Raw genomic sequence first — 21,317 nt, forward strand, 5'->3', positions numbered from 1 at the left:
GTGAAGCCAGGGATCTCGGCCCACACGGAATGCAAATATGTGCCTTGGAGGAACCCGTGTTGTATCTTAAACACAGGCCTGAGATGGGAGCACCACCAAGTAAGCGCAGAAATCAGCGCTCAGAACGCCCGCGGCGAACCGAGACTCGAGCCCCACGTGGGGAATTCTGATCGCTCCCCAGGGTCTGCGGTCAGGGAGCGGCCCCACGTCAGTTCGCAGACAGGGTCTCATCGTTCCTCGCTCAGCGTTCATTCGTGACCCCCACCCTGCTCCAAAAAGGGGGTAAGGCAGCTCACAAAAACGTTCCCGGCATTAAATTAAAAAAAAAAAAGTCAAGGAAAGGCCAGAGAATAAACGAGTGGAGGGAGGAAAACGCATGACCCACAGCTTAAACGCACACACGACACACACGTGTCAGGGTGTGCGCGGAAATCGGAGGGCTGACTGAGAGTTGGACACGGAGCTTCCCGGCAGCCCTGGTGAAAGGGCAAACACGATCCAGCTAGAACAGTCTCAGGATCCAAAAGACAGAGCAGAGCAGGCCTCCGCAGCGCCGAGAAGAGCGTGTTCCAGTGGCTTCGTCATGCCGTCCCACCAGCGAGCACGGGGAAGAGGTCCCACGGCCCCCGTGGACCCCGGAGTCCCACCCCCTGCCCTGCCACCCCCCTGCCCTGCCTCCCAGAGAGCCTCGGCACACCCGCCAGGGATCGGGCACCACGCTCGTGACTTTGTAACATGTACACGAGCAGCTGCAAGAAAAGTTACATCTTCAGTCAACTGACTCTGTGCACCGAAGTACATTTATCTGTGAGAAACGGTACACCTGCTTTCACGAACGTCGGAATCAATTTCCAGAAACGCTAAGTGACCACAAAACACACGCGGTGGTAGCAGTCAATGCAATTCCACTCCGGCGGACACCACTCCCCCCCCTTCGAGGGCTCCCTGCCTGAGGCTGCTCGCTCGTCACAAAAGGGACACCGGCCCGCGCCTGGCGTCAAAGACACAGCAGCGGCCACGAACCCACGCCTCCCCCTGCTGCACCCGGACAGACCCCCCGGAGAGACTCCAGGGGGGACTTCGTCTGACCGCAGGGCGCCGTGACGCTCGAAGCCCCTCTGAGCTCCACGGAAAACGGTGGTGCTCACAGGTGACCCGGCCCACCGTCCACCGGGAAGTGTGTGCAGCGGGTGGCAACCAGGTGAGAACTGTCCCAGGTGCCCACCCACTGCCACCTCTCCCCTCGTGGGAGAAGGGCCACAGCGCTTCTCCCCACGTGAACGCTCCCGCTGCGACAGGCTGGAAGTGGAGGGGCAGGCCCTGTTCACGGACGGCGTGACGCGCATCGACGGGAGACCCTCTCCGACCTGCCAGGGCCGCGCCCACGCGCCGGGAGGGAGGCGCCCCAGGGCACCTGGGCGTGTCTCCGCTTCAGCGCAGCCCCCCAGGCTGAACCAACACCCTCCTTTCACCGGCAGGCTTTCCCCGTGCACTCCCTCCCCCCACGCTGACTCAGCGTTTGAAGCCGACGACACAACATCATCACGGTCACCATCACTGTCACCTTCACCAGTGCCATCACTGTCACCGTCATCACGGCAGCTCCCGCTTACAGCGCCAACGCCAGGTGCCAGGCACCGCCGCTGCTCCAGGACCGGTACGTAGGGCCGCCTGGTCGAACCCACCCCGCCGCGTCCAGACGGCTGCTAACTCCTGCCAGCCCCACTCTACAGGCGAGGGGACCGAGGGATGAGGGCCATGACAGCCGAGGTCATCCGGCCAGCAGAACTCAGGACCACCCCCCTCGCCCCCGCCCCGTGCATCGCATCCCCAACACCACACCGTGCTCCGTGAACGGCCCCTTGGCAGGGGGTCTGCCCCACAGGATGGAGGTCGGACCGTGCAGACCCAGAAGGAAAACACTGAGGCAGGAAAAGCAGGGTCAGGGTGCAGCCCACGCCCCAGGCGGTGTGGGCGATACAGCCCCTCACGCCACGGCTCCCCACCTGAGTGTACACACGTGCGCCTTCCGTCCTGTCCTCGCCTGTCCCCTGGGCGTTGCCGGCGGCCTCGGGTCCAGGCCCCGGCAGCAGAGGAAGCGAGCAGCAGAGCCGCCACCCTCCGGACGGGCCGATTCTGGCACAGCCAACGACACGCCAGCAGACAAAACCGCTGTGGGTTGTGGCTGAGAATGTGGGAGTGGGGCACCCACTTTAAACGAGGTGTCGGGGGGCAGCTTAGAGGAGGTGGCGTTTGATCTGAGACCAAAACGATAATGGGCTGACCGAGTGACAAGCCAGGAACCGGTCCTAGCCAAGGGGCAAGGGCAGCCACCGTGGGAAACAGCCCAACAAGTTCCAGGGTGTGACCGAAGGACAGCGTGGCTGGGAGGCTCGGGGCAGCTGGGAGAGAACCCGGGGCAGCAGGGGACCCCTGGGGACACCAGCCCTGTGCCCGGCGGGGCCCTCGGCACGTTCCCGTCTAGACTCGTCCACCCCCGGGGCCACCTGCGAGGCAGGCCCTCCCACCACCCGCAGTGACGAGGGAGGAAGAGGAGACCATCACAAAGCCGGCCCATGGGAGAGTGGGTACACACGGGCGGCCTGGGGTGCTGCGTCCACAGGCCCAACCGCCACCCAGGGGGACGAGGAGCCGCCCAGGGAGGGTGGAGCCCAGAGGCCTGGCAGGGAGGTCGGTTTTTCACCAAGGGCCCCGGGGGCAGGGGCGGGACGAGGTCCGATGTGCACTGGGAGCCCCCCACAGCCGGCAGCAGGAAGCGCCCCCCCCAGAGGGCACGAGTGGGACCAGAGCCGGCAGGGGGCCAGTGGGGCTGCCTGGGAGGCACGTGACAGCAGAGCAGGACCAAGGTGGGGGAGCCGAGAAGGTCGCCGGGACCCGGGGGTGGAGATGGAGAGGGAGTCAGGGTTCCACAGAACGGGGTCCTGGGTGCACAGGCAGGACCCGGAGAGCAGGAGAGGGGGAGGGGCCGCTCCGCAAAGACAGGGGGGCCGGGCCCCAAGTCGAGCAGCCCGCCTGCGACGGCGGGTCCTCCCGTCCACCCAGGCACGCCTCCAGCGTTCTCAGAGCACCCCCGAGCACCGGGACGGGGCTGGGTGGGCTGTGACAACAGGTCACAGGTCCCACTCTGCAGGGGCTCCCCGCCCGGTGACGGTGCAGGAAGCCCCGGGACTCCCACGGGAGACAGCGCGGGAACAGCACCACGCACGTGTACCACGGGAAGGGCCTCGGGGAGCCCCAGGCCCTCCCGGCGCCCAAAGGCCCCGGTTCCGTTCTGCGAGCGCCCTCCCCCCCGACACTGTGGGTGGACGGTGGACAACACGGGCAGTTCCCGTCTCTGGGCACGAAATGCGGGCCACCTGTGCCTGCCCCTAGGCCACCTACAAGGGGAAGACGCTAAAAGGGCCCCTCAGCACCAAGGCCGCTCCAGGGCAGGCCACCCTGCTGCTCTCCAGAGCGGGTGCTGAAGCCCAGAGTCAGCCCGGGCTCCGCGGGCATCTGAGGGGCCTGCACGCGAGGGGGCCCTCGATGTGCAGACAGGAAGGAACGGCCCAGGAGAGAGACGTGGGTCAGGAAGCAGATCGTCCAGCTCACACACGCACACCCCGGGGAGCGCTCTCGGGCGAGTGTGCGCACAGACAGAGCCAAACACTCCCCGCCTGCGCCCCCACAGAACCCCCGGGGCGCGCTCCACCCTGTCTCGCCGAGGTCGCCACCCCCCAGTCTGCTCCAGAATAGCGGCAGTCCCTCTCCGTGTCCCTGCAAACCCCAGCGTGACAAAGTCTTCCAGGAAACGCAAGGCCCTAAAGGGACGCCGCCCGCGGGCAGAGGGCCCCGCTGGACCCTGAGCTCCGCCACGCCGCACGCCCCGTCTGTCGGCTGCGTGCCCCGGCCTCCGCCCCGGGGCCGGGCACGAGCCGAGCGAGGTCAGGGGGTGGTGGGGGTCGTGGACCCGGCACACAGGAGCAAGTGCCAGGCCCTCTCTGGTCCCCTCGAGTCTTCGGAGAACACGAAGGGAGCGTCGTAGTTTGACGCTATGACGACAATGACCCCCTCCCGGAGTACGTGTGAACCTTGGGGTCCTAGCAAGCAGAGAGGGCCCTCTGGGTCCGAACCTCCAGCAAAAGACCCTGTCTGGTTCGAACTAAACTTTCTGTATTCACTGTCCTTACTTTCACGATTACCTCACACAAAAGGCAAGCGGTCCTCGTGTCCCACGGAAGGCCTCCCCAGAATTCCTCTTGCAATGACTCAGGTGCAAATCAGTGGACTGGGGCTACAGTGCTCCTCCCCAAACGATCCTCAAGGGGCAGACGAGCGACGGAGTCAGGGAGGACGCACTCGCCACTGCTCAGCTGGCGTTCAGCCCGGCCCCTCGCCTGACGCCCGCCTCCTGCAGCCAGCGGCCGGCTGGCCACGAGGACGTCTGACAGACAGGTCGGGCTGGACGTGGCCAAAACCGACCTTCTATCCCCTGAACTACTCTACCCAGGCCCGCCAGGACAGACCGCTCCAGACAAGACCTGGGAGCCCCCTGGGCCCCGCTGTCCCTCCCTCTCCCGCCCTCACCTGACACCACCGTGGTCACCTTTCACTGTCGACACCAGTTCTGAACGTGCAGAAACATGCTGACAGCGCAGCACCCAGGCTCTCAAGGGTCACTCCTCTACCCGCTGGGCGGCATGGCGCACACATCCCAAGTGCAGGGACTTCGGCTCTGACGGGTGGGGCCTCCGTCCCACCGAGGTGACACGGTCATGCCTCACACCATTAAGAGTGACGACTTTGATGACCTAAGGAATATCCAGCCTCTATCGTTGAGTAAAGGTTTCCTCCAAACTTCAAATTTCTCTTCCAATGAAATACACCTCCAACCCCGTAGACAGAACACACGACCCACTAGAAACCGCCCCTCCGCCCCCTGAAGCCGTCTGAGCTGCCTCCCGGCACTCACACCGGCTTCCACCCCACCCCGAGTCCGACCGACCATGCGCGGGGGCCGCAGGAGCGGGGTGGGCCGGCGGCAGCCCCCGGGGACGCCCCGGAGATGCGAGTTCTCCCTCGGACCCCGAGCCTGCAGAATCAGGAACCCCGAGGGCGGGGCCTGCGGTCTCAGGGGACCGCTGAGGCAGGTTGTCCAACCCCGAGGGCCAGCAGCCCAGGGCCCACTGGGGGCATCAGCATGGGCAGGAGAGAAGACGAGAGATCTTATTTTGTTTGCACCTTTAGGAGTTCATCGGTGATCTCCCAACTTCCCGCCTGAGTAACGACAATGAGACGTGCTCCCACGGGGACTATTTCTGCCCCGCAAAACGCAGATGGCGGAACCTCTGCAAGCAGACGGGCTTCAGCTGTGGCATGTCCAATTATGTCAAGATGCAAGGAAGACAGGGGGCTGAAAATAGCAGCACACGGCTCCGCACCCGGGGCCGGGCCCGGCCGGCCCAGGACCAGGAGGTGGCTGCCCGCGGCCACGCCTGGGCTCCCAGACGCGGCCCCCGGGTCACGTGTGCCCGTGCACGCCACCACCTTGGGCGGGCAGAGCCGAGGGCTCCCGGGGAGGCAGGAGCGAGCAAGCAGGCTCCTCCTGAGGAAGACATTGCGCAGTTTGAAAACAGAACATTCCGCGTGCACGCCGCACGAACAGTCACCCCGCAAGCAGAGCTCCTGCCTCGTGCGACGGTGACGTGATGACAAGCCCCACGAAGTCACAGGCGGCTGGCCAACGCTGTGGGCTCGGGGCTCAACTGGTTCGCAGCCAAAAACACGGGGGTCGGGGGGGCTCCGTTCTCTGGAGACACAGCACGGCCAGCAGCCGAGCTCCCGCTGGGTGTGGCTGGAGGGCGGGGGACAGAGGTCACCTGTGGGGCAGAGCTCAGCTGGCCTGGCGAGAACCGCGAAGTTGAACGGCAGCCAGTTTGCGGGCTGTCCTCCTGGAAACGTTTGCTCCTCTGTCACGGCGGCGCGTAGGGGACAGCTATGATGATGGCTGCAGGACAACTGTCCCTGTGCCGCTCCTCAGAGAGACAATACACCCTGATTATTTCTGAATGGGCGACAAGCATGGGTTTTTTTTTAATGGGGCATATGCGTAATCCTGTCACTCATCCTTGAAAACTAACAGGCCAAGGACACTCCACAGAAGGGCTGTTTGCTGAGTGACCCCCTGTCCTTTCCCCTCGAGACTCGAGCGAGCATTTCAGGAGGGGCCTGGGGTCCAGACGACGGTCCCCGCCCCCATTCCTTGGGATCCAGAATCACCATTTCCCTCCCCCCGGTCCGGTGCTTGTGGCTCCGAAACACAGGGAGGCGCCGTCCCAGCCAAAACCAGCTTTGCTTCGCAGGAATTCACGGGACCCACATTCACCCCCAGGAGTAGCTTCTCCATCCCCCTCCTCGGCCCCAACCGCAGACACCTGCCCCCACCTGCAAACCATTTCTCAGAACCCAAAACCCACGGGTGATCCCAAAGGCAAAAATCACAGACATGCCCGAAGGCACGCCCCTCCCCACCCCCAGGCCAGGCGTCTGTGGCGCAGACCCCCGAGGGGTAACGACCTGAGACTCGAACTCCTTCCAGACACTAAATGAAGGCTTCGACCTCCACGGCCGGAGCCCGCCCCAACTTGGACTTCTCTCAGACCTGGCTTCAGACTAGGGCCCCATGCCGTCTAAGGCACAGCGATGACAACCTACTGTCTCTGGGGATTATTTCACAAACCGACGATAAAGAGGCACCCAGGTGAAATTTTTACTTTTAACCTGGAGTAACGGGTTAAAACAACACTCACCGGGAAACGGAAGACTTTCTCTGGGCTCCTGGCTCCCCCACCTGGCTGCCCGCCCCCCGCCGCCCCCACTCCGGAGACCAGAGGCAGAGGGAGCTCCCGCTCCTCATGCCGGGCCCCACCGTGGCCTTTCGATTCGGGATGGGAAAAGGCCATTCTCACGCCTCCCGCACTGCTGCTGGGGACCTCTGCAAGGCCTTTGCCGTTAACGGGCCCCCCAGAGACCCTCAAAGGATTTCTTTCCACTCCCCTCCCCCACCCCGAGAAGTGCCTGGAGGAATTCCACTTACCCACGCTCGAGGAAGGGTTCTGCACCAAGGTCCTCGTCGTCCCAGGAAAGCCTGTGCCCTGGAGGACCCCACCCCGTCTCCCCAAACCTTCCCCAGAGGTCACGTCTGGCACAGAGCCCCCCCTCCAGCGCTCAGGGCTTGAGGAGCTCCCGGAACAGCCCCAGCCCTGCCCAGAACTGCAATTGTCAGGACGCTCCTGTCTGCTCTTCGGGGCTGAACACTGTTATTATCTGTAAACATTTTTAAGTATAGACGTTGCAGGACTTCGGGGTGGGGTGGAGGTGAGGGGGGCCACCTGGGGCCTGAGGAGTGAGGCCAGGGGACAGAGTGCCCCACAGGACCCCCAGCTCTGCTCTGAGACCCGGGCCAGCAGCTGGACGGAGCCTGGCAGAAATTGCTAGAAACAAAGCCCTAAATCCCCTGGCCTTAGAGAAGGTCCACTAAGTATAGGGGTGCTCCCCTCCCCTGTACCCCTCCCCCCATGCTGGCCTTGGGCAGAGGGCACCTTGGCCATGCACAGTCCCGAGGCGGGGGCGCAGTCACGCATCAGGGCAGGAGCTAAGGCCCAGGGGCCACAGCGGGAGAGCCGGCCCGGACCCCAACCTCAGACCCGAGTGTGTGGGTGGCCCCTCACTGCACCTGCTATTTAAGGCCCAGGACGGGCAGACACAGACGCGAGGTCAGACCCACAGGTCCGCACGAAGCTCTAATCCACTCCGGGTGCCTCTGCGGCTGGCTCAGGGGCAGGAGCCCAGGCCGCCCAGGGACCACCCCCCAGGAGGGGCCCAGGGCAGCGTTCTCCCTGCGCCACCTACTCCCCCGCCCGTGGGCCCGCCCGAGAACCGTAGGCTCCGGCAGCACGCGACATCGCTGGCGTCCCGGGAGCAGGGACCTGCCTCTGCTCGCGAGGCCCGCTGCAGTGCGCGGCAGCCTCGGTCTGAGTCGCGCCCCGCCCCCCGGCCGTGCAAACCAGGGGCCGGCCCGTCCCCGGGCCTCGGAGGGCTCCCCGCACAGCGGGCAGTGCGCCGGCGTGGCCCGGGCCCGGGCCGATCCCCGGGGCCCTCACTGTTAACGCCAGTGTCGCCGAGCAGCCAGCGGGCCGGGGCCCTCCTGCCGGCGGAGACGAGTCCCGGGGACGCGGCTGCGCTCAGAGCGAGGCGGCCCGGGCCTGAGTTCCGCTCCCGCGTCGTCGCCGGAGCTGGGACGCCCTCCCGTCCCGGACGGGCCGCCTAGCAAGCGCCCGGCGCCCCGGCCCACCGCCAGACCGCGGCCCCAGGAACCCCGGGGGGGAGCTGTGGCTCCGCCGGGAACGTCCACTTCCGCGCGGGACCGGGATCTCCCCAGAGGCCACGGAGGAAGTCCGCCCGCCCGCCCCACTCTGCAGAGGGGATCTGAGGCCCAGGAGGCTCCGCCCGGGCAGCAGGTGAGGGGAGGCCTGGCCTCCTTGGGGACACCCCGCCACACTGACACGCGGACCGTGAGGAGACGCGCCGCCAGCAGCGCCCCAGGAAACCCCGCGTCCGCCTAGACCCGGAAACCACAGCGGCCCGGATGCCGGGCAGACGTCAGCCACGCGGGTGCCCCCCAGCTCACGTGCGCGCCGCGGCAGACGGCCCGCCCCGGGACCTCGGCGCCGCCCCCTGGTCGCCCAGCTCACGGCGACAGCCTAGTGACCCACGCTCACCTCGAGCCCGGAGGCCGCGCGGCCGCCGCCCGGCTCCCCACGTCCGTGCCAGCCGCCTGGGTCCACGCACACAGTGCGGGTCGCGGGTGGGGGGAACAGCGACAACGCGGGGTTGAGGGGCAGGGACGGTGGGGCCGGAGAGGAGAAGCCCGGCTGGACCGCAGGCCGAGCTGGGCGCGACGCCGGCCGGAGGACGCCACTCCTGACAACCCCGCCTCACATGGGCCCGCCCCCAAGTGTCTGCGCGTCTTCACGTGCCCGCTCCATGTACCCGCCCCCACGTGTCTGCGCATTTTCACGTGCCCGCCCGCACGTGTCTGCGCATCTTCACGTGCCCGCCCCCTCATATCTGCGCGTCTTCATGTGCCCGCCCCCTCATATCTGCGCATTTTCATGTGCCCGCCCCCACGTGTCTGCGCATCTTCACGTGCCCGCTCCATGTGCCCGCCCCCTCATGTCTGCGCGTCTTCACGTGCCCGCTCCATGTACCCGCCCCCACGTGTCTGCGCATCTTCATGTGCCCGCCCCCTCATATCTGCGCATTTTCACGTGCCCGCCCGCACGTGTCTGCGCATCTTCACGTGCCCGCCCCCCCTCATATCTGCTCGCTTCACGCGCCCCTCTTCATCGTGCTCCCGCCCCCCCTCATATCTGCGCATTTTCATGTGCCCGCCCCCACGTGTCTGCGCATCTTCACGTGCCCGCTCCATGTGCCCGCCCCCTCATGTCTGCGCGTCTTCACGGGCCCGCCCGCACGTGTCTGCGCATCTTCATGTGCCCGCCCCCTCATATCTGCGCGTCTTCACGGGCCCGCCCGCACGTGTCTGCGCATCTTCATGTGCCCGCCCCCCCTCATATCTGCGGCGTCTTCACGGGCCCGCCCGCACGTGTCTGCGCATCTTCACGTGCCCGCCCCCCCTCATATCTGCGGCGTCTTCACGGGCCCGCCCGCACGTGTCTGCGCATCTTCATGTGCCCGCCCCCTCATGTCTGCGCGTCTTCACGGGCCCGCCCGCACGTGTCTGCGCATCTTCATGTGCCCGCCCCCTCATATCTGCGTGTCTTCACGGGCCCGCCCCCATGCACCGTACGTTGTCTTCACGTGCCTGTTCCCATAGAGCTGCACGTTTTCACGTGCCCACCCCCACGTGCCTTCACGTCTTCCCGGACTCGCCCCCACGTGTCCACCCGCATGCATCGTCCAGTCTTCACGTGCCACGGACTCCCGCGGTCCCCGAAGCGAGCGCCGCCAGGCTCCCTGACGTCCAGCTGGGGAGACGGAAGCCCGGCGAGGCCAAGCCCCCCGCCGAGGTGGCGGTGAGCACGCGGCGGACAGCCGGCGGCCGGAGCCCAGGTCTTAACCGCGCCCCCCCACCCCCCGCCCGGAGAGCGAGGGCCACGCCCCCGGCGCTTCTCTCGTGCCCGCGCCCAGGCTGTCTCATCAAGGGCCCCACCCGCCCGTGGGAGGCGGGCATTCTCACCGTCCCCCGTGTTAGAGGTGGGAACTGAGGCTCCCACGGGCGACCGGACAGTGGCGCCCCGGGTCTCCCTCCGCCCACGCGTTATTTTCCAGCACTTCAGCCCGCCCCACCGCCGCCCCACCCCCTGCGCGGTCCGCGTGGCCACCTGGCCCGAGCCACTCCATCCCTCCCCGGACCCTGCCACGCCGGCGCCCCACCGCCCACCTTGCTCGTTCCCGCGCCCGAGCAGACTGGCCGCCGGTGGGGAACACACGACTCCGCGCCCCGCGGGGAATTCACGTCCGCGGGCGTCCGCCGGGCACTCAGCGCCTCCGGGGCCCGCGGCCTTGCCCGTCCCGTCTTCCCGTCCCCGAGGGGCGCGGTGAAGCCGCGCGCCCTTGTGCGGCGTGGAAATGGGCACGCCCTTCGGCGTGGCACTTCTGCGGTACGTTCCAGCAGGCTTAGGACATTCCCGCGTCTCCCATTCCCGCGTCCGACCTGTGCGGAGAAGGAACCCGAACAGAGAGGGGCCCCGCGCCCGGAGCCTTTCCTGCTTCCCTGGGGGTCGCGCTGCGCCCACGGAAGCCGTGTGAGCCCCGACGGGAGGAGGCCCGGAGAGTGGGTTTTACCGAAGCGCGTGTCCTGTGGAAACACCGCTGATGCCCGCAGCTTCGGGAGCGAGACGAATCCTTTCGTTTGGTTACAAAATAAAGCAGAGTGAGCCGGGGGCAGGGCAAGCGTGTTCCAATCCCGGGTGGGAGGCGGGGCGCGCGCACACAGCGCAGGTGTGAGGGCCGAGGAGCGCGCGGCCCAGGGGCGCCCGCGTCGGACGGGGTGGTGAGCGGGGCGCTCTGTCCGCCCTGACGAGCGGGGGCAGAGGCTCCGCGAAGAAGGGCGGCTCGGGGAGCCGACGTGTGGAAGGCGGCGTGGGGGGGCGGGGGCGGGGGCACGTGAGCCACGGTCTCACGGGCTTCGCGACATCGGGGTGCGTGAGAGGGTGGGCAGGCAGCCCTTCGGCCCTGGCCGAGGCTGGGGAAGCGGAGGAAAGCTGACGAGGTGGTTTGTGCCATCAAGGAGGGGCAGCTCCCTGGCGCCAGGAGGGGGGTCCTCGGGGCTGCAGATGCAGCAGCTGCAGGTCCAGGCTGGGTCAGCGAGGACACTGTGCCAGGGCACGGCCACCAGCCAAGGAAGCGGGGGGGCAGGACTGGACCCGAGAGTGGACTGCTTGGGTCTGACAGTGAAGGGAGCACCGCCTCACTGGTGCAAGGACGCAGGGCCTGGAGCTGCGCTGCGGGAGGGAGGCAGGTGACGCACTTCTGATGCTTCTCAGCATCAGATGTCCCGTCCTTGTCCCCTTTGTGGGCTTCTCCCTTGTTCTCGTGGGTGGGGGGTGAGGGGGATGCATCTTGTTCATGTGTTATCATCATTCATGCACCGACTCCCACTGGCCCAGACCACCACCCAGTGTTTCCTCCATAAACAGGGACGTGCGGTTTGGCGGGGCCGTTCTCTCCTGGGAGCAGCCGCAGCGGAACACAAGCACCTGTTACTAATTTGTGCTAAAGAGTCACACTGCTACAAGCACCGTGTAATCGTGGTAGAAGGTAAAATGTGATCCTTACACCTAGTTTCTGCATACAAAGCAAAAACAAAACAAAAGCCAGACGGGTTCTTCGTGGGACACTTCCACAATCACGCAGTTCTTTCCACAGCCCAGTTCCTAGCCATGCACATCAACCACGTCTGACTTGTGCCCACAGACACTCAGAGGCGTCCCCGAGGCCGCACAGCTGGAGGGTGGAGCTGGTCGGCGCTCTGAGCCCAGGTCAGCCAGGCCCCCGCCGCACGGCCTTGGGCCTGGGGCACGTGAATGCTCGGTGGTCATCACACCGTTGAAAGGGCACAACCGTTGCTGTGCTGAGCTGAGCCGACGGCCTACACGTCAGTTTCACAGGACAGCTGTCACTAGAAAAGGGTCACCTGAAAAAGGGTCATTTGTGTGAGAGAGAGAGGTAGCCTGAGGAGACCTGAGGCTGTTACCACGTTCAGTCACATCACCTGTGCACGCGCCAACGTGTGTTCCTGGTTCAGGGGCCCGAGTGGCTCTGTGCCAGTGTCCGTCTGTCCTACCTGCCCACCCAGTGCTTGAGCAGGAACCCGGAACCACCCTTAGCTGCTCCTGTCTCCAGGCGGAGGGTGCAAGCACGGCCCCCAAAGGCATGTCTGCCCGAAGCGCAAGGTGAGACCTTATTTTGAAATAGAGTCTTTGCAGATGCAATTATTTAAGGTACAGTGAGGTCACCGTGGATTCCAGTGGGCCCTAAATTCAGGGACGTGTCCGTCTCAGGAGAGGAGAGGGCACAGCCACTCACAGGGAGCAGCCCGTGCAGACGGCGGCAGAGATCACGGCAACACAGCAGTGGGCCAGGGAGGCCGGCGGCCGCCGGAAGCTGAGGCGGCAGAGGGGCCCTCTCCTGCACCCTGCAGGGGGGCACGGCCCTGGCTGCCCCTGGAGGTCACACTCCCAGGCCCCGGAACCGCGAGGCGGTGCGTTTCTGCTACCTCACGGCCGCCCCGGACTCTCAGACGCTCTCCTTCCCCTCCCCGTCAGTCCCACCGCCAAGCCGCACACAGTTTGTCTCTGAAATAACTGATTTCTCCAAATCCTCTCACCCCACTCAGCGCCCCCAGCATCTCCTGCTGGGGGGTCCAAACAGGCCCCCCTTCCCACCAGCCCCTTCTGCACCAGAGAGCTTCCTTCAGGATGTAAACCGAATTAAACACTGGCCTCCCCGACTTCACACCCTCCGACTTCTTCCCCTGGTGTTCGGGAGCAAGCCCAGACCCCTGCACACACGGATCTCCCTCTTCTCTCATCTCCCGCCTCTCGCTCCTCCCCTGGGTGGGGGGCGGGGTCTCAGGGGGAAGGCTGCTCCCCGGGGAAACCAGCTCTGCCCCGCCCCTGCCCCAGGCAAGGCCGAGTCTCCCGGCTGTGCCCAACTGTCCCCGGAGCTTCTTCACACACTGTCATTTCTCGTCGCCTCTCCCTCTACACTGCGAGCCCCTGTGGGGAGAGACTGTCCCCCGTTACCCCGCCCCCCCCCGTAACCCCGGCACCACGCGTGAGGCCTGCAAGCCGGTCGAAGCACCGCACGGCGCGGTGGCGGGGTGAGAGAAGGACCGCACGAGTGAAGGAGTGAACGGTGAATGTCCTCGGATGCACACACAAACCCCTGGGGTGCACGTTTATGTCTCCAGAGAGTCCCCCGGGCAGCGCGGAGCGTAGCAGCCACCACAGCTCCCTTCCCCAGGGGTCACAAGAAGCCGGTCCAGCCAGGAGACGGCAGGCCCCGAGCACGCAGGACGGCGGCCTCCGGTCGCCGCGTGGGCAGGGAAGCCAGGGCCGAACGGGGTTGCCGCGTCACCTGGTTGCCGAAGGCAGGCGTGCGTGCGGGTCGGGTTTCCGTCTGATTAGACAGCCTGACGGCTCCCAGGGAGCGGCCGGTCTGTCACTCGGCGGACACCGCGGAGTCCCAGGGAGCCAGGGCCGCGAGCGTGTCGGAAATGACACGGGCTGGCTTCTCTGGCCACAGAAAGAGTGCCCCGTGGAAGGTCAAGCTGGACACGCTTCCAACGTGGTCCAGAAGATTCGGCCAAACATATTGGCCGACACCTGCCGCAGCCGCGGGAGCCAGCGCACCGAGTCCTGGCGTGGGGACCCTGGCAGCTGCCCAGGGCGCGTGGTGACAGAAACGGCCACTTGGACTTGTCCAGACACGGGGGTGACTCTGGCACCTCACACCCGACCACACGGCAATAAAACAGTAGCCCCGCCGAAGGGACCGCTCCCTCCGGCTCAAAGCCCTCGGGTCAGAGCGCGGCCGTGGTGCCTCCTGCCCCAGAGGCCCCGGCCCCGAGCCCGGGGGTCTCACACAGGCGGTGGGGGGGGGCCTGAACGCCGGGACAAGCCGCTGCCCGCCTTACAGGTCCGGAGTTTGACATCAGGAGAACGAGGACCGAGGTAGGAAGAGGTTCCATCACACAGACATTCCAGCTGCCGCCACCTCTTCCTCGTCCATCACGATGTCGAAGAGTCACCCTGGCAGGCGCTCAGCTGGTCGGGCAGCGCCCCGAACACCGGCAGGTTGCAGGCTGCCTCCCGGTCGTGCGTCAGGAACTGACCGACCGACGTCTGTGTGTCTCTCTCCACTCCTCCCTCTCCCCCCCCACGCCCTCCCCCTCCCTAAAACCAATGGGCATGCCCTCCAGGGAGGACTAAAAAAGAAAATCAAGTTTTTTCCAGAACAGGAGCGATGATCTGATTCCCCTTCTGTAACTGTCACAGCAAAGGCAAAGACTTCTGTAGTTTCCCCATTTTACAAAAAAAGAAAAAGACTGAAACATAGACGCTTCATAAAACAACTTACTCTCCAACAGGACGCTGCCCTTACTGTGGATACGCAGCGCTCACACACGACGGACGCCGACATGAAAGCCGGAGAGTGGAAATAGCGGCGGAAGACATTGTTCAAGGAGCGCGGCAGCTCACTGCTCTCCCCCTGATGCAGCGGAGAGGGCAGGCGGCACAGGAAGGAGGAGCGTGCTGCTATGGTAATGACTTGCCGATGGCCAGGTGACAGCGTACAACGTGGGCCGCCCCAGCCACAGAGAGCGCTTTCCCCCACCGGCAGCTCCTCCCCGCAGGTACAGCAGCAAAACCAGATGAGCCCTAAGACACGAAGTGCCCACATGAAAGGCAGCAGGCCTCAGGAAGTGGGGGGCCAAGGATGCAACTCCAGAGACAGCCATCCCGGGCACTCCAGGTTTCCAGCTGCTGACGTCTGGGGAGCAGGGGAGAGCTGGAGGAAGCCTCTTGGAGGCATTGCCAGCTTTCACCGGGTGTGAGGAAGTTGCAAAGTCTGGAAGCAGAGAAGCAGGGACAGGGGCTCTCCCGTGGAACATTGTCTCTGACCACTACACCTGCTGGCCAGGCCACAACGTGGAGGAAGGACTCTCAGGTCGGAAGGCTGGTACCAAAGATGTAAAGCACAGAGGGACCCCTCGGGGCTCAGAGCCCACGCCATGCTGAGGGAGGACCCCGACCCTGCCTTGACAACACTGGAAGCTGGTAGTGAGCTGGATCAAAGTAAAGCCAAATATATATATATATTATTTTTTTTAAAGCTCAGATTCAGCTCAGTGACAGGCAGGATTCTGCTCTGATAGCCTGAATGAAGAGGAACATACTATTATATGATACAAAATATTGGACGTGTAAAAAATTATGCACGGTGCATGAAAAAGCAATAAAATGTGATCCATGGTCAAGAGAGGAAACAGGCAACAAGAGAAGACCCAAAATAGTCTCGCTGTTAAAATGATCAGATTGGAGCCCTGGCTGGCGTAGCTCAGTGGATTGAGAACTCGGGCTGTGAACCAAAGTGTCACAGGTTCGATTCTCAGTAAGGGTACATGCCTGGGTTGCAGGCCACAGCCCTCAGCAACCACACATTGATGTTTCTCTCTCTCTTTCTCTCTCCCTTCTCTCTCTAAAAATAATAAATAAATAAAATCTTTAAAAAAACGACCAGATCAGGACTTTAAAATAACCGTGGTGAAAGTGCTCAAGAGGAGTGTGTGGAAGGTGAGTGGCATGTCTGAAGGGATGGCGAGCTGAAATACACAGACAATACAAAAAAAAACAAGCCACGTGGAAATGCTACGTGAAAGGCAGTGTCGGGAATGAGGAGCCCGTTTTGTGGGCTGAGTGACAGACTGGGAAGGGCATCGGAAACGATCGGTGAACCCGAAGACCGGTGTAGGAGGCTGGTCGGTCCGTGGTGGCCATGAGCTGAACAGTAGGTCAGCTATCTTGTCACCAAAAGAAACAGCTAAGCATAGCCCTCATGGCCTGAGATTGGCCTCAAAAAATAACTTGTCAAAAGAATCCAAACTTCATCGAATAGGGCTGTGGAGGAATTTAAGCCCCTAGAGATTACGGACAACCACAGAGCCATCCGCTGGCGGGTCACGGAGCCTAGCAGCCTGGCAGAAGAGCAACAGGGGCAAACGGATTGAGTGACAGAAGTTAGGGAGAGAGACCTGCGAAAACCACCGCCACCTCAGGGTGACTCTGTGCACCCCCGGGGCCGTAACTCCTGAGACGTCACACCAAGGGTGCCACACTGTCGGGGGAGAAAACCCCAGAATAGCCGATCTACGTCACAAAACGTGAGCAAGGAAACAGTGAGGGCAAGGGAAGGGAAAGTCAGTATCCGGTGTCGCTATAATGCATTATCGTAGTATCTGGAAGTTTTGATTAAGAAATAAAATGTGTAAACAAAAAGGAAAATGCGACCAATTCATAAGGGAAAAAAGCAGACAACAGAAACAGTCTATGAAACAACTGAGATGTCAGGCTTATCAAAGATCTCAAAGCAGCCATTATAAATATGTTCAAAGAACTGAAAGAAACCACTTTTTAAAAACTTTGTTTATTTTTAGAGAGAAGGGAAGGAAAGGAGAAAGAGAGGGAGAGAAACACCAATGTGTGCTTGCCTCTCGCGCACCCCCTACTGGGGACCTGGCCTGCAGCCCAGGATTGTGCCCGGACTGGGAATCGAACCGGTGACCCTTTGGATCATAGGCCAGCACTCAGTCCACTGAACCACGCCAGCCAGGGCTAAAACAAACCATTCCTAAAGGGGAATTTGGAGGCATAACAACAATGGCTTATCAAAAAGAGACTACTAATAAAGAGATAGAAATTATTTTTAAAAACCTAATGGAAATTTTGGAGTTGAAAACTACAGTAACTAAAATGAAAAAGTCAGCAGAAGGGATCAACAGGACCTTTGAACTTGCAGAATAATCACCAAACTCGATGAGAGAGATCATTGAATCTGAAGAACAGAGAGAAAAAGAATTTTAAAAATCAAGAAGAAGAGACGGAGGCTCAGCAGGTTGGGGTCGCCCTTAGGTGCACCAGCGTGCGCAGAGAGGGGGCGCCAGAGGGAGGGAGAGAAAACAGCAGGAAGAAGAGTGGAAGAAACGATGGCTGAAACTCCCCAAGTTTGATTTCAATAATCAATCTGTCCATCCGAGAAGCTTCAAAAGCTCCACACAGGATAAACCCAGTGAGATCCAAATCCAGACACAAGTGTTGAAAGAGAAAATCTTGACGAGATTTTCGTAACGAGAGACGGTGACCAGTCAAGCACAAGGGACACTCGGGAAGGTAAACAGCTCCTCCTCCGAAACAGCTGAGCCCCCAGGTGGCAGTGGGTGACACGTTCAAACTGATCAAAGAAAAAGCCATCAACCACGAATCTAACACCCAGCAAAACTATCTTCCCAAAGTGAAGTTGAATTAAAGACATCCCCGGATGAATAAAACAGAATTCGTTGCCGGCAGACCTGTCCTATAAAAAATGCGAGGAAAGATTTTCAGGCTGAAAGCAAGTGGCGTTAGACAGTAATTCAATCTACACACACAGAGAGAACCCCCCCACACGAGCGATTATGTAATTATAAAAGTGCAAATGTGTATTTCTTCTGCTTTCTTCTGTTAACTGATTTAAAAACCAATTGCCTACGACACAGGTGGCAAACACGAGGCCCGAGGGCCGAGTCCGGCCCCCCACCTTGTTGTATTCGGCCCAGCACCTTGTTTCTACCCAGGGGCAGTGCCGAGCTCCTTGCCGCTGGTTAAGGAGCAGTCCCATTTACACAGTCCTAAGATTGTATTTGGCCTCGGAAGGCAACTGCAAGGCTGATGTGGCCCCTGGTGAAAACGAGCCTGACACCCCTGGCCTAAGAGGACACACACACACACGTACACATGTGTGCTGCTGGGCCCATACAACGCAGAAATGCACGACGTGTGACAATAACGGGACAAAGCGTGTGGGAACAAAGCTGCATTTGGGTCGCGGAATCACACCAGATGGCAACTCGCATTCACAGGAACAAACGAACAGAACCAGAAATGGTGAATTAAAAAAAGGCAGTTAATAGAACAAGCTCTAAATGTACGGTTAGTAACCTTTTATTCTCTTAGCTTTTGTAAAAGACCGATTCACATAAAGTAGTCATTGTAACAGTGTAAGTTTGTGGCATACACACATGTAATATGAGCTGGTAGCCTAGCAGCATATAACGGTGGCCGATTATTTGGAAAATACTCGGAAGGCACACCTTGTTATAACTCTGACATATTTCAATCAGCCCTAGTCGTCATCCTGTTTCGCATGCAAGCAGCTCACCTCAGCCACCAGAAAACCATTCAGTGGAATTCCTCTGCTCTTTTGACATGGCCCCATTAATTTTTGAGGCCGCCCTTGCTTTCTAGCCTAGTGAAGTTTTCCCAACTAGGCGTCAGTCACTTCTCCGAGGAACTCGGCTCCCCGGCAACAGGAGCGGGTATCTGATGCGTGAGGCCCGGGCAGGCGCGTGTCCATCGCCGCATCGCTGTTTCTGGGCCTTCTCCGTGGACAGAGTCTGCAGCAGACATTGTTAAGAGCAAAGAATACCACGAATTTAGATCGCCATTTCCAACCCAAATTTAAGATGAAGGAATCGTGACTCCTAACATGAATATGTTCCGTATGTGCTTTGTCCAAAATCATTCACAGAATAATGCCAAAGAAACAACATCAATATTACAGCTCGGGCTACTGATGAGTGTGGTTCTGAGTCTCCTTGTGTTGTGCACGCGAGTGTGTCCTCAAACTGCACCCCGCTAGGGACGGGCGGGGACGACACTGGGTGTGAAAGTCGCCGGAAGAAATCGCTCTCCGAGGCTAAGCTACCAACTGAGGTTCAATTTCCCCATCTGTTTCAATGCGTCCCTTTTCCCACTTAACTCTCGGAATATGTAAAAGAGTTACACGCATCAAAAACGCAAGGTCACGTAATGAAGTGTGGCCACGGCGATCTCCACTTGGGGTCTGGGCTCCACCCCACGGGCCCCCTCTCCTGTCCACACGCATTTCTCTTCGTTTCTGCTTCACGTTTCCAACATGGCTTTGGGGCGGTAAGCACACACCACACACACACATGCATGCACGCACACCTTCTCCCTCCTCCTCACGTAAGAGGCGGGGCACCACCAACACACCTACGAGTTGCTGCCGTCCCCACTCCACGGTGCCTGCTGGGGTGCCTGCGTGTGGCGGCGTGGCGTGTACTCGCTCCCCCACGTGTGGGCACACCACTGTTTATCCCATCAATCCACTCCTCGTGACCGTGGGTTGTCACCGACATGACGACAAATTGAACAGCCTCGCATATATGCTGTTCTATATTTTGCCAAGATATTCTGGGGTAGATTTCCAGAAGTGGCATTGCCGGTTCTGAGGATAACTGAGTCCGTAATTTTTGCCAAACATGACCAAACTTCCTTCCCTGAGTTTACATGACTCATTTGTAATGACAGTATCACATGGTGTTTTCATTTTTAAAAATTTTTTTCTAATACATTTTGGCAGCCAATTATGGAGGCAATACAGTAGTTCATAACTCACTACATACTCTCGTGGCTTGGTGTATTCTCACCTCTGACCTTAAAAAAGCTACTGCACTGCTTTAAAAAATGTGATCGGAATGGGTCGATTTTTTAAAGCAATGCACATGCACAGAAAATAAACATGCATGTAACCAGCAGCCAGAGTGAGGCTTAACCCCTGGACACAGCTGCACAGAGGGGTATTTGTCTTGTTGGAAGCAGCAAACACCACAGACGGAGTCCAGCCCTGGGGCAACCCCAGGGGCCCCGTCCCATAGCCCGCTCAGCCCCTGTGCAGAGGCAAGGCCTGCAGCTGCAGCTGCCCGCCGGTGACACCCCTCCAATGCGGTGGCCTCACCCCAGTTTCGCTGTTGAACCCCTGCTGTGAGAAACACCCTTGGGTTTCCCCCGGGTGTGATTTCCTCCAGGGCGACGGCCCGGACGGGGGTCTCGGGACTGCGGTGAGTTGGATCCCGTAGAGACACCACACTGCTCTCCACAGCGGCCGCGCCCTCTGATGCTAACACCAGCGGCGCATAAGCTCCCATTTCTGCAAACGTCGCCAACCCTCGCCAGCATTATGTGCTTTTACTTCTGCCAGTCTGGTGCGTGGAAATGGTGTCTCGTTTTAATTTGCACTGAGTGAGATCCCGTTGTAAAACAACAAGGGTATCTCTCTTTAATGGTAGAAGGTGCTTTCAGTTGGCTTTTAAAATTAATTTTTACTCCCACAGGAGCCATCAACACAGCGCAGGAGACAGAGAGTGGCTTTCTACATTCGTTTTCTTCCCCGAGAACTTAGCATCTTCCTGTCTGCTACTTTTTATGTGAATGTTAGGCACGTGCCAATATGTCATGCACACTCTTTATTAATTTTAGACAAAAGCGCAGGCAGAACCAGGCACCCCCTGGGGACCCTCCCCCCCGAGGTGGTGGTTGCATTGACGACTCTCCTGACGTTTCATGTTTCTTTGTCTTCCGTGTTCCAAAGCTGAGCCGAGGGTTCCCGAGACCCCGTCTCAGAAGACGCGACCCGAACCCTCCCCACGCTCTGCATCGTGGATGTCACTCTGTCCCCAGGGCTCCGTCTTCATAGTCTGATTTTTGTATGCTCGTTTCCCGAAGGGAAATTCTTCCCCTGCCCCATGTGTCTATTTCTATACCCATACAAAAATAGGGGTATATCTATAAATTATTCAACCATATTTTGGCACATGCGCCAGATTTACCTCTGACCCCCAGGGAACATACTCAGTGTGCAGGAAAACACCACTCGGCCTCCCACCCGAGCAAACTGGGGATGTGCCGGTCAGCAGGTGCGCGGTAAAACCTCTGACCGCTCCAGTCGGTCAGATGAAAGCGGACTGGTAAAAGCGCGCTCTCGCCGCGAACAGAGGTGACGTGGGAAACCACCCCGTGGGGGCTTTGTTCCCTGTCTCGGACGTGCGCAGGGGAACAGCCACCGGCGCTCGGGGGCAGCTCGCGCCGCGCACGGGAAGCACCGCGGTTCACGGCGGCGCTTTGGCCCCACGGGAAGTGCTGCACTACCGCATATCACCGAGTCGCCAACTG

The 21,317-nt window shown here is 61.0% G+C and overlaps 1 protein-coding gene across 3 annotated transcripts in view; it reads right to left on the bottom strand.

Annotated features, from left to right (window-relative positions):
- PHACTR3 (phosphatase and actin regulator 3) overlaps positions 1-21,317 on the bottom strand; it is a 96,864-nt gene that overhangs the window by 54,913 nt on the left and 20,634 nt on the right. The window contains exon 1 of one of the 3 annotated variants that reach the window (XM_045833274.1): positions 5,242-5,343. The exons of the other annotated variants lie outside the window; for them this stretch is intronic. The gene's annotated coding sequence lies outside the window, so the exon portion shown is untranslated. Of the gene's footprint in view, positions 1-5,241; positions 5,344-21,317 lie in introns of those variants that run through there. 3 annotated transcript variants of the gene reach the window in all.

This window comes from Phyllostomus hastatus, unplaced genomic scaffold, assembly GCF_019186645.2.
Source record: "Phyllostomus hastatus isolate PE091 unplaced genomic scaffold, TTU_PhHast_1.1 phas_contig_17, whole genome shotgun sequence".
NCBI lineage: Eukaryota > Metazoa > Chordata > Mammalia > Chiroptera > Phyllostomidae > Phyllostomus > Phyllostomus hastatus.